We start from the raw sequence: 14,437 nt of genomic DNA on the forward strand, positions 1-14,437 counted from the left end.
TAGTGTGGAAAGTAAAATAAGATCTTTTTTGGAAATAAAATGCAAACTAAATTGAACATAGGAAGGAAAATATTTTTCTTCATTAATTGCCTTGTATTAATTTCTGCAGCATGCAAGATCCACCCAAACTACCCAACTCCTAAAAGATATTTCATAGTGATAGATGGTATGATATTTATAGAACTAGCAAAGAAAATAAATAGCCCTTGAAGATAGATTTGGGTGTAAGTGCTGACTCACAAACTTATTATTCATATAACCTTGAGCTAGTTACTAAACCTCTCTAAGTTTTCAAAACTGTAAAATTGTGTAATAACAAGTAAGCCCTCAATAATGATCTACAAAACAGACACTTGAAGCCTTGACAAATATGAATGAACTGCCATTTTTCTGACTCCAAAATAAACCCAACAGAAATCCCCTCTGATTGAATGTTTGGAAAATCTGCATTTTCCTTCTTAGAATTCTGATGTGAGGCTTGGGGGAAAAAATCTGTAAGACTTAGAAGTGAAAAAATGGTGGTCCCCCCAAACCAGTACCAGATCACCTGGTTCTAAAAAAAAAAAAAAAAAAAAAAAAAAAAAGAGTGCTGGTTTATCAACTCATTGTTTTATATACATATTTTTAGGGGCACCTGGGTGGCTCAGTTGGTTAAGCAACTGACCCTTGGTTTTGGCTTAGGTTGTGATCTTAGGTTGTGATTGAGCCCTGCATTGGGCTCCACACTCAGCATGGAGTCTGCTTAAGATTCTCTCCCTCCCCCCAACTCACATGTGTACTCTCTCACTCTTGCTCCCTCTCTCTAAAATAAATAAATAAATAATATAAAATTTTAAAGATTTATTTATTTATGTATTTTAGAGAGTGAAAGCATGCACAAGGGGAGGGAGGGGCAGAGGGACAGAATCTTCAAGCAGACTCCCTGCTGAGCACAGAGCCCCATGTGGGCCTCCATCCCAGGATGACCCATGAGGTCATGACCTCAGCTGAAAACAAGAGTCAGAGGCTTAACCGACTGAGCCATCCAGGGACCCCTATATACATATTTTTATGTATTTTGTATGTGTCTTTATAAGAGGAACATTTTGTTAAACTAGCCAATATCAATTCAAAGAGCTATCATGTCATGAATAACTCATTCAGCCTGTCCATGGGTAATATGGAATGGGTGAAAGGAGGAGTCAAAAAAAGATACCTTGGGACCAAAGTTATGGAAATGATTTTTTTTTTTAATCAGAAGGAACTCCCAGGACTTGAGGCATATCACAATTTTACAAGGCATGAAAACTGTTCTTTTTCACATATTCTTTTAAAGTTTATAAGAAACACTTTTCAAAAATCATGGTGTGTTCCCCCAAAGTATCATTAGTCTAGCTTTGCATTTTGCCCAAGATGCCCTAAGAGTCTAAAGGTCTATGATAAGGTTTTCCTCATAGGCTGTGCCATGACATTAATTTGATTTTTATTAAAGGTTTTTCTTCTTAAGACATTTTCTAACATTAAAGAACTTGACAAAGATCAACCTTATAAAGGTTGCTGTTTGCTTGCTGTGATGATCTTGTGAAAAATGCTATTTATTACAAAATACAATCCTTTTTAGAAGAATACACAAATGAACATATTCCATGGTCTCAGTACTAGTGATAACTATACTTTCTTGAATAACGGTCTATGTTTTCTTAGAGGCAAACCCAAAATATAACTTTTGGGGTTCTTTTTGGAGGCATAAGCACGAGTACTTGAATAACAATTATGTTCTATTCCTCAGGTGCTCTGTTAATTAAGCATTTACTCTAAAACATATTTAATTTGTCAGTAACATTTTAAAGACAATTTTATTTTCTTTATTTTACATAAGATAACACCAAAACATGGAGACGGTCATTAAATTGTCCAAGAAATTCAATTAGTAAAGTGAGAGAGGTAAATAACCATCCAACTTTTCTGATCCTGAGAGTCCTTGCGGGCCGTTTTTAGTTTATCATTCTAAAAACCAGTGAAGTCATTGCTCACAACTAAATTCTTTATCTTCTTTGACATATAAGTCAGAACCAAACTAAAACATGAAAACCGTGGATGTGAATTGAAGGTTGACCCTTGTTCATTCTACTGCAAGGTCCTCTTGTGTTCTGTTAACATCCATTATTCTGAGTAGAGTGCTGGAAGCTAATTTAAAAGTTTGTATCTCCAACATAAGTAGTGCATTCCCTCTTTCTTGTTAAATTAAATTATCTGACCTAGAGGCAACAAACTGATTAAGTTATTTACTTAGGAAAAATCGTCCATGATTTTTTTTTTCTCTCTTAGGGCTTTTATGAGTTGCTGAAATTCCATATAATGGACGTAAAAATCAACGACAACAGAAATGACTGTTTTCTGCCAACACAAACACTATCTCTAACACAGCAATGAAAGATGCTCTTATCAGCAGCAGAACAGACAGATATAAAATCCAATTACAGAAGGAATCTATACTAGAGAGGAGAAATTGCGACATTCGTGAGTCACGGTCTTATGATCTAGATGTGAAATGACAAAATGACTCATACTGTTGGTGTATCATGCTCCAGACTGGTTTTAACATGACTGACCTCCACGTGTGAAATATCTGCTACACATCACTGGAAATCTCAATCTGCTCGAACTTCAGTACATCTGAAAACAAAACCCACCTTTATTTTGTCTTCTGCCCCCACAGTTACTTCTTCATAATACCCAGAAAGTTCATTTAAGACACAAATAAATATATGCCACTCTTCTGCTTACAATCCTCCGATGCTTCCCAACATACATGCAACACCTTCTAAACGTGGCCTGATATGGCCCTGCCTCCTCTGTCCTCATATCTTTGACTCCCCCTGTGCACTACATTCTAGCTCACTGGCCTTCTCTCTGGTCCGCAACACACCAAGCTTATTCCCGTCCCACAGCTTGTCCATTCAATATTTCCTCTGTCAGGAATAATTTGCCACCTACTCCCACTCCTTTCTCTCTTTGTATCTCAGTGTCAAGTTACATATCAACTCTCCAGAGAGAACTCTTCTAACCATTCTATCAAAAAGAGTCTCTAGGCATTTCAATTGACTCTATAGATACCTCCTTTTATTGCACTCTGCCTTATTGCACTTCCGATATTCCTTTTTTTTTTTTTTTTCCAAATCAAAGGTTTGTGGCAACCCTGTGTCCAGGAAATCTAGAGGCACCGTTTTTTTCAACAGCATTTCCTCACTCCTATCTCTGTCACAATTTGGTAATTCGTGCAAACTTTCAAACTTCTTCATTCTGATTATATTTGCTATGGTCACCTGAGATCAGTGCCTCCTAACACAACATCCATTCTACAGCCATGGATCAAAAAATAATTTAGACTTTCAGGTCTCATTCTATAAGAAATACATCTTGTAAGGCTATAGCTGCCATAGATAGTGATTCCTCTGATGGATCTGGGCCAAACGAATCAAAAACCTTCTGGAAAGAATGCACTATCCTACATGCAATTAAGAACATGTGTGATTCATGGGAAGAGGTCAAAATATCAACATGGACAGGAGTTTGAAAGAAGTTTATTCCAACCTTCATGGATGACTTCGAGGGGTTCAAGATCTCAGTGGAGTAAGTAACCGCAGATGTGGTGGAAACAGCCAGAGAACCAGAATTAGAAACTGAGCCTGAAGATGGGACTGAGCTGCTGCGTCTTATGATCAAACTTGAATGGAGGAGGAGTTGTTTCTTATGTCTGAGCAAAGAAAGTGGATTCTGGAGATGCAATCAACGATACTGTGAAGACTGTTGAAATAACAACAAAGGGTTTGCAATATTACATAAATGTAGATGGTAGGCAGCAGCAAGATTTGAGAGGATCGACTCCAATTTCGAAAGAAGTTCTACTGTGAGTAAAATGCTATCAAATAACATTACATGCTACAGAGAAATGGTTTGTGAAAGGAACAGTCGATCGATGCAGCAAACTTCGTTGTTGTCTTATTTTAAGAAGTTGCCACAGCCACCCCAGCCTTCAGCAATCACCATCCTGATCAGTCAGCAGCCAGCAACATCAAAGCAAGACCCTCCACCAGCAAAAAGATTACTATTCACTGAAAGCTCAGATGATGGTTAGCACTTTTTAGCAAGAAAGCATTTTTGCATTAAGGTATGCACATTGTTTTGCTAGATGTAATGCTTTTGCATGCTCGGTAGAATATAATTTAGTATAGACATAACGTTTAAATGCCCTGGGAAACAAACAAAAAAATTACTTTGACTTGCTTTATTGTGATATTCAATGTACTCTGTTGGTCTGGAACCAAACCCACCGTATTTCTGAGTCATGCCTGTATGTAATTTTCATCATAGGATTTACCATTCTTTGAAATTTTTTTTGATGAACTTACACACTTATTCCCTTACTTATTTTTCATTCTCCATCACTCTATGCAAGTTCTATGTGAAGATAACATACCCATTTGTTTTCTATCTGTGCTCCTTGTGTCCAGAACAAGGCCTGGCACTAAGAATGCGATATGATGGACAGGGAAAGGTGGTAAGATTGATGTATTATAGGAATCTGTGGGTTATCACAAGTGAAAAGGAAGGATTAGAGGCACTCAAGAACCCTGGGAGAATTGGATAGGCCTCATGTCTCGCTTCCCAACATGGAACAATTTACCATGAACACCTATCATGCCTTCGCCTTCTGCTCTGTTATTCATTAAGAAGTCAAAGGTGACCCATCAATACCAAACTCTAATTCGTAAAGAGAATAGGCATCTTATTTGATTCAAGCCTCCACCTCCCCTTAACATTCAGACCCTTTCTCTGAGACTTTTGGAATATATTATCCATCTTTAGCAAAACTCTTCTGATGCATACATATGTGAATGTTTCCTTCACTTTTTTACTCTGACTGAAGCCTGATGGGCCCTTGAGAACACTTTTCCCCAGCTCATTGACCCTTTCCAATGTTGTCCATTTTCACTCCTGTATCCCTCTTATCATTGAATGTAGGAGGCATAGGTAGATTCTCCGTACTTACCTGGCTCACCGTCACTTTCTCATGCTCTCTCTACTACTACTATCAAAAATTCTTGGTAATGCCAATATCTATATATACCAAGTCAACATAACTTAGCCTCACAGCTCCTTGAGCAGTTCACCTCCAAGGATTTTGTTTCACAATCCTATATCTCAGTCTCCCACTTAAGAGGTTATACCGTAGAACTTGTTATTAGCAACATTTTATACCATCTCCATAGGCTCTATCCAATGCCTCTGATTCTTCCTTCTCACTTCTTCTAAATCCAGAGGCTCTTGTAATGCATCAAACTTGCCACCTTCTACTGTCATCCCACCTCATTCTTCACTTCCTTACTTATCTAGCCTAGACTGTGCAGTCCAAAACAGTGGTTCTCAAAGTGTGGGCCTTTGGCAGTATTAATCTCACCTGTGAGCTTAGGAAAAATGAAAATCATGGGCCCTATCACCATCTGTTGATTCAGAGTCTCCATAGAGGGTGCCAGGAGGCTGTGTTTTAATAAGCGCTCTACGTGATTCTTATGTACATTTAAGTTTGGGGTTCATTTGTCTAACACAATCATTTCTGAGTCCATGCTCCTCTTCCCTTTATCATATTCACCAGGAAAATCTCAAACCACGTGAAATCCAACTGTGAGACACTCTAGAGCTGTTCTCCATGACTGAACGAATCGCACACCATGGTGAGTAGTTGTATTTGGTATTCATGAGCTCTTCATGCTGCCCAGTTACTACATTTTCCTGGCTCAGTGATCTTCCAACTTGCCTCATGCCTATTTCACCCGTTTTCTTGTTTCTACAAATCTCCAACACAATCCCTCCACCCCTGTCCCTCACTGTCAACCAATGATTTTGTTTCCTCTATCAATGATTAGGAAGTGAAAACAATCAGAATTTCCATAACTTCACTACCCACATTTACCACCTACTCACATCAGTATATGTGTATTTTGCCCGTCTGCCTTCCTTTCCTGGATAAACCATCCCTCTAATTTCCTCTGGATTCTATTCCTTTTCAAGGCCAATTCCAAAAGTATAGCTCTCGTGATTGTCCCTTCACTCCCCAGCAGTTTCATTATTCACTTCTCCCAGGTAATTCCAATTAGCATACAAATATTCTATAATTTCTTCCATCTTAACAATAAGTCCTTCTCGCTCCCACATCTCCTTCAAGATAGCACCCCCATTTCTCCTCACAGTTTAGAGCAGACAGTTAGCAAATTTTTCTATAAAGGGCAAGTAGCAAATATTTTAGTCTTTGCTGGCCAGATAGTCTCTGTTGCAAGTGTTCAAGTCTGTCATTGCAGCACAAAAGAAGCCATAAACAGTCTATAAATGAATGAGTATAGCTATCTTCCAATAAAACTTTTTTTATAAAAACAGGTCATGGGCCATAGATTGCCAAACCCTGCTTTAGAGAAAAACTTGAAAGACCTGCTTCTCATCACTGCATTCGTGTCATAGCCTCCCATTTTATTTTCATTCCATTCAGGCTTTCTTCTTCAGAAATCTACAGAAGCATCTCTTATCAAGGTGAGTGATAATCTCCATGCTGTTAACTTTATTGGTCACTGGCAATGGCACCTCCCTCTCTACTTCCTTTCTAAATCTTTCTCTTCTCCCCAATGTCTAAATGTTGGCATGTACCAGAATCTGTCTTTATCCATCTTCTCCCCTCAATCTTCGTTTTCGTTAAACACCATCAATTGTTTTTTCACTGTGAAGTTTATATTTCCAACCTGCTCTTTTCCCTCAATGCTCATTATCCCATATCTGTAGCTTCCAAAAATATGTAGAACCCAACCACTTCCTATTATCACCATGGTTACTATCGGGACTGAGCTTGATTTCTTGCTTGGATAACAGCAATAATTCACAATTGATCTGCCTTCTTTCAACCTTGCTCTGCTCCCAGTTATAAGCAGTTCAGCATCATAGTGATCCTTTATCACCAAACTCATGTCCTTTGTGTTCTTGATATCTTCCATGTATTCTCCCTCTCACATAGACCAAAGACCAAAATCCTTATATTGTCCTTCAAGGTCCTGGTGGACCTTGGGTACTGCTTCTTCTCTGACTCCATTTCTTACCAATGCCACCCCATGCTCCACCCTTTCTCCCTGCCCTGAAGCTAGGTTCCTTGCTATTTCTCAAACATCTCAAGCCCTCTTCTGCCTCAGGTATTCTGCACTTTACGCTCAGGTAGCTTCATGCCTCTGCCCAAGAGAAATATTAGTGAGAGCTTTCCTGAGCATCCTATAAAAACACTACTAACCACTCCATTTTCGCCTCAACACTGTCATCTCTCTCACTGTGCTTTGTTTTATAGTTTGCGCTCATCACTAGCTTGTGTATATTTAGCAATTTATTTAACTACTTTTTATTGTCTGTGTTTCCCCAATTAGAATATGAGTTTGGTGAGGGAAAGGACTTTGGTTTTTTTTTTTTTTTTAAGATTTTATTTATTTATTCGTTGGGGAGAGAGAGAACACAAGCAGGGGGAGGGGTAGAGGGAGAGGAAGGCTCCCTGCAGCAGGGAGCCTGATGCGGGCTCTATCCCCAGGACCCTGGGATCCTTACCTGAGGCAAAGGCAGACACTTAACCAACTGAGCCACTCAGACCCCGAGGACTTTGACTTTTTAAGTCACTGCTATCCTACTAGTGCCTAGAACAGTGTGTTCATCCTCCATGGGTACTAAAATATTTGTTGAGTGAATATTGAACATCTGAGTCTTTTTTACCTTTCACCAATCTATTCCTCTGGTCATTCATTGCCACTGTATACCATCCAGCTAGCAAATTTCAAAACCTCATAATAAACTATGACTCCTTCTCCCATTGCCTTGGAAACTTCTCAGTGTCCAAAAGCTTAGATTCCGCTCCCATAATATCATACTATCACTTGAAAAATTCCTTTGGCAATATTTGCATTTTGCAACTCTAAGCTAGCTGGCCTTTACCTCTAGCTCATTCAGTTTCTATTGTCTGGTTTTTCAGACAATTAGCCCATCCATCAATCTGTCTGGTCCTATCCTATCAAAGTATATTTCTAACCACCTGTCTCCTTCACTTAAGAATCTTATGTACTTCTCCATGGCCAGTTAGTGCTTCTCAAACTATCTGTAGTAAAGCACTAGTTTTTATCCAATTTACTCCAGATTAATATTTTTGTAAAACATAATTTAAAAGAAATTTAAAAAAACCCAAGAACCTGCAAAATATAAACCCAGTATTTATTATTAGATTGAGCAGATATAAAATTACATTTTGGTTAATATAATCAAATGAAATAGGGGAAATGAGAAATTTCAAAAACTGTACCATTTGGTCATTGAAAAAAAAGTATGGAAAATATATAGACAAAATCTTTATCACGTTCATAACTCTGTTGTTCTGCAGTCAGAAATAAAATAATCAAGGAAGTTGTAAGTCCCTATATTTAATGTATGTAAGTATGCTTTAAACCAATACCCTTGTATGTCAATACGTGAAGTTGTTAATGTAAAAAATGAGCTTGCTCCTTGCTTGTTAATTCATCTCATCTAGGTTACATTGATAGCAACCCTACTTGCAGGGGATAATGCATAAATAGCATTTAAGAGTTTTGTTTTAACAATACTCATAAAAATATGAAGAATTCTCAGGACTCATAGGTGGGTTGATGGGAACAGAAGAAGAGATCTTTGATTTTAAAGCAATTTCAGCAAGCTCAGAATATTCATTTTTTTTCTTTTATTCAAAACAAAGCAAGCAATGTTGTATTTTCAAACGTAATTTTTAACTCTTTGCTAGTAACAATTTCTAATAATTTATCTTGGAATGTCATAGATGAATTTAAATGATATATTGATGAAAAAAGATGAATTTTAGGTCTATGAATTTCAAAATATCAGTCATTTTTGATAGAGAGTGAAAAATTTAAAACTTTCTATCAACTTGAAAGTTGTTCTCTCATAACCTTGCATAGATGTGTAGTAACAAGGCCATCCATCTTTGTTAAAATCATTGTTAATTATGAAACACAATGAAACAAGCTGTAAAACTCTGTTCTTACAATCTCCTAACTTTTGCTTTTTCCATTTGGTCTTACCTCTCAACTGCATGAAAATATTATGATTAATTTAAAATATCAAAGACATGGGACAAATAAGCAGATCTGGTTGTTTCACATCTTTACAAAGTTGGAACTTTCTCTTTTCTCTTGAAGAAACTCTAAGCATTTACTCAAGCTTTTGCAACACAACATTTTTCTCTCCATCACCATCATACCTCAGCACATAATACAGTTGCTCATAACCAGCTACCATATCATCACATAATAATGAGTACATTTAAATTTAACGATTGTGTAACTCACAATTTTTACAATGTCACTAAGTCACTGCTTATTTCAGCTCACACTTTTTTTTTTCCACAGCAAAACATTCTCAATGAAGGAAGCAGTGTGCTGATTTAATTTCCCATGCAAGCTCCTTAATCTAGCTAACACCTCAATAATGTGTTGTCTGGCATCACAGCCGTGCCATCAAAAGAATGTACTCCTACACAAAGTAAGCACAAAACCGCATTTGCTGATGGATTATGGGCTTGGATGTTGAGGCAACATGAACTTGCTATAAAACTGTAAGACTAGTTATTCTCATGGTTGTGCTTACTTCATCACGGGCTCTGCCAACCCAGTCCGCACTGCATGCACCATTGTAAAAGCGATTGCACACCTTCTCTCCTTTTTCTCCCCAGTACTTTTTCTCCCTCTCTCCTGACTCTCAATTGATTACCTTGCTTTGTGTTTCACTGAGACGATTGAAGCAATCAAGAGAATTTCACAGTCTTTCCACTGTCACGTCTGCCACCTGCCACCATTGGTCCCCACACACTTGGCATTTCCTGCCACCTCCCTCTCAGTTAACCAATCCTTGCACTTGAGTATTAGATACCAACCTCTCTCACCGACTCAGAGACATCACCCCTACAATTCTCCCCTCTGCCATAGACCAACTTTTTGCTTTCTATTGGATTTTCCCATCATATTCAATCTGTTATTTCTCTCATTTGAAAGATTACACACACACACACACACACGCGCGTGCGCGCGCACACGTGGGCACATGCACACACGTTTTCACTTCCTCCTCCAGCTATTAGCTTCATTTCTTTGCTCCTTTTGACAATAAAAACTTAAAGCATTGTCTATATGTAGTACCTTCCAATTATTCTTTTTCCTCTTCTTTGAATCGCTCTTCATCCTTCCACTTCTCCAGCAGAGCTGCTCTCAGCTAAGTTACTGATGACTCCCCACATGGCTGGATCCAGTCATGGATCCAGTCTCAGACTTCATCTTACACTTACACTCTTCTCTATCCATTCTCACTGCCTTGACTGTCTCATTCAATGTCAAGGTTTCCACATACTTGGTGAATGACAATGACTTGCATTGTTCTAGCTTTTGCTCAGATCTCCTTCCTGGGTCCCAGGCTTGTATATTCCCATCCTACCTGCCACTTCCACTCTGACATCTAGTATGGAGAACTGATATTGGTTGATGGCAACTCCATTCAACCAATTACTCAGGCAGAACTCTTCCTTGAGGCCTTCCTCTCAGACATCAGCCAATTCTGCTGGGCCTATATGCAATGATATCCAGAATTTAATCACTGTTCCCCACTTCTACCACTGAAAAGTATGCTTTGTGCAAAAAATATTGCTCATTAGTGCAATAAAGGAAAACCTATTATATTCATCTGTGATATTTCTACTAAAGCACCATCTACAAGTCTACACAAATTCACTAGACAGCACCTCAAAATTCAGAAACTTCTTTCAAAAATATTAATATTAAACAAATGAAGAAACCAACCCTAATGGGAACGACCTAACTCAAATAGCTGATAGTTCAAAAAATGTTTCCACATATCCTGTTCAGAGAAACATACTAAATCATTGAAAATGGTCAGTACTGGTGAAAACAATCAGGGAATTTAGTCAACTTAGTGGGAAGAAAAATCAGTTGACTGAATGAGTGACCTATACACAATTCCAGGTAAAATCATTAAATCCAAATGTTAGAAAGATTACAGTCAGAATCGTAGCTTTCACTTTCTTTTTGTTGTTGTTGCTGTTGTAATTTTCTTCCCTTCTCTTAACCCCTTCAATCAGTAGCCAGCTCTCTGAGATCACCAATACATTTCTGACATTGGAAAAATAGCAATATTGCGGGTTTATTCTTACCTTAAGACTCGGTATTAAAATTACCCAAATCAATTTTGTTATTGAGCATAGTTAATCAAATGGTGCTTGAGAAGTCAAGCAAGATAAATATGTTCATTGACAATTAAATGCCAGCCTTAGGAGAGTTTATGTAAAGTGTTGGCAGTTCACGTTCCTGAGATGCAAGCCATTTCTCTTTTTCTGAGTCTCACACTGCACGAGATTTGTTGAGTGTCTGACGACCCCTAGTGCTTCTTGTGTTGGACTCCCTGAGTTATTGCAGGTGATAGGAACCTCACTTCCCTGTCAGTTCTCAAAACAAATCACCCCAAATTATCCACATCTTAATCTTTCCGGTTGGTGTGAGAAGATGAGTGAAAAGAAACAAAGAGCTAAAACTTACTTTAAGAATGATAGTAGCCTCATTAACATGATCGAGATGACCATCTATTTCTTTCAGAGGTGGAAAGAGTTCAGATCAGGGCCTTTCAATATGTTCAACGTCAACAAGAATGATCACTTTCCCAGAGATCAAGAGTTTGTTGATGAATAAATCAGAACAAGCATTATATGAGTTTTGTAAATAAATGTTTACCTCTCTATGATCCAGAGGTCGTAGAAGGTTCCTTTGACATTTCAAAAATAAGCTTAGTTTTATGCCTACAGGTCCCAACTGTATCAAAAGCAAATCAATTTCCAGAAAGCACGTGAAGCATTTGAATTGAAGTCATCAAAAGATTTCAAAGGTGGAGATGCTATTTTGGAGCCTTCGTTACCAATGATGTCGTTAGGAACACACATTTTAACAAATAATTGGGAAAGTTGAAGAAACACTACTGCCAATTACAGAGAAAAGATATTCTGGGAATGCTGGGTCCTATGTAGCTATCAAGAGCAGGGTCCTTGAGATATACACAAGTATAGGTAAGGTTAGAGATGAATGAGCTATCATAAGGAGGAGGTCTTGCCAGCCACTGGCTGCTGACCCCAGAAACTCAGGTTCCTCTTCCAGACCATGTGTCAGGCAACTGTCTCCCCTGCTCCAAGAGTGGCAGCCCTGCGTTGTACAGCTGGAGGAGATGATTTGCAACTGCAGTGACTTGGCTAGCTGAGTGGGGTTTTGGGATTTTGTTTTGTCTTTTGTTTTGTTTTGTTTTGTTTTGTTTTGTTTTGTTTTGTTTCGTTTGGGTGGGACAGAGGTAGGGGCCAACCAGCTGAAGAGCCTTTCATTTTTAACTCATCATTGTAAGGAGGGAAAACTGGGAGATTAGGACTCAAGTTAATCAGAGGTACACAGGGGCATCTTCACGGGGGGAAAAACAATGCAGGGCGAGGACATCCACACACTTACATTTAAGGGAGCGTATCGCAGTGCAAATTGGGTCATCTCAGGAAATATAAAAGCATTATTCCTCCGAGATTTGGAAAAAAAAAATGTAATTACTTCTTCCACCAAGCATGATTCTTTTCAATAACCTTCATTTTTGTCCCCTGGAAATGAAAAGAGGTTTACATTAAAAAGGCATTTCCTCTGACTCCGTGTCCTTGAGCTGCACAAAATGTAAACCATTCCCTCCCTCCCTCTTTTGAAGAAAAAGGGGGTTTCAATCTTTCCTTCTGAACACGGTCCATTTAAATAAGGAGATGGAGTCCCATCTTTTCTATCAGCCCCATTGTTTGACTTGTCAGTAATAACACTTGAGCTGAAATTGTACAGGTGTCCCACTAATTTAGTAATTATTGACATGGTGCCGGGCAGGAAATGATAGCAAACAGAAGGAACTGTTAAGGAGAAATGAAATAAAAGATGTTCATATCATTGTTGAATAATGGCTGAGATCATTTTGTGCTTTAAGTAGGCCCAAGACACCTTTTTCCATTTTCCTGACACATTTATAATTTATGCTTTGTAATAGTTCCAAATATTTTTAGGACACTGGACTTTGTTTGAGAATCTTGCCGAACTGAATGAGAATCACGGAGCACACACACAGACGAGTGAGCGATGTGACCCGCAACCGCCTCCCAGTTAAGAGACAGCCCCTTTCTCCCCAGCCTGCCTCTTCTCCCAAGGCTTCTCCTTTTTTTTTTTTCCCCATTCCTTTTTAAATTTGCATTTCTATTTATTGTCACCTTAGCTCTTGCTAGCATCTTTGTTGCTAGAATAGGCCATGCAACTCAGGTTGCTGTAGGTGTCCATGGTGTTTTCATTTCTTATTGACTTTTTGACCTGGAGGCTTTGCTTAGTTATAAGAACTTCCCTAAAGTTTGGTGAGCATGGATGTGAAGGGCTTTTGTTTGTTTGTTTGTTTTTTAGTTGCGTATTTGTGCATTCGTGTAACTGTGCTAGCATAATGCACGTGTGTGTCTATTAATGCCCCTGTGTGATGACAAGGCAGTGGTCAAAATGCTAAGACCAGAGTGTACAAATTCAGAAATGATTTGCTGGAAGAATATAAATATTGCCTGAGAAAATTCAGCATATCTTTTTATAACCCTGGTACTGGAGGATAAGGATGGCGCCTTTCCTAGGGAGAAACCATGTTACGTGGCATTTACTATGATGTAAGGATTACATATCAGGACATAATTTGTCAATGTTAGAGGACAATGCCTTATCACACAAGACGATGTGTTACAATAAAGGTCTACTGTATGATGTTTTCCTTAATGTATCCTGCAATTGAATCGCCACCATTTTAATAAGAACTGGAAACTTTTATTTTAAAAAGGCAGTATTATTAGATTTTAAGGGTGCCTGGGTGGCTCAGTTGGTTAAGCATCTGCCTTTGACTCAGGTCATGATCCCAGGGTCCTGAGATCAAGGCCCTTGTGGGGCTCCCTGCTCAGCGGGGAGCCTGCTTCTCCCTCTCCCTCTGCTGCTCCCCCTGCTTGTGCTCTCTCACTCTCTCTCTGTCAAATAAATAAATAAAATCTTAAAAAATAAGTTAATAAATTCATTAATTAAAATTTAAAAAAATACAGATTTTAAAATGCTTCACCTAAAGGGGTACCGATATAAAATCGGATCAAAATATGTAAGACAAATAAGCATAGAAGAAAGGACAGAAGAGAAGTAGACCTCCATGTCTTGAGGCCTGGGTTGCTGGAGATCGTGATGCAGATGATAATAGTAGAGCTCCTGCACAATGAGACAGCAGCCTAGAGAAGTTGACCGATCTTATGTGCCAGCGTTCA

The sequence above is a fragment of the Ailuropoda melanoleuca genome, chromosome 9, assembly GCF_002007445.2.
Source record: "Ailuropoda melanoleuca isolate Jingjing chromosome 9, ASM200744v2, whole genome shotgun sequence".
Classification (NCBI taxonomy): Eukaryota; Metazoa; Chordata; class Mammalia; order Carnivora; family Ursidae; genus Ailuropoda; species Ailuropoda melanoleuca.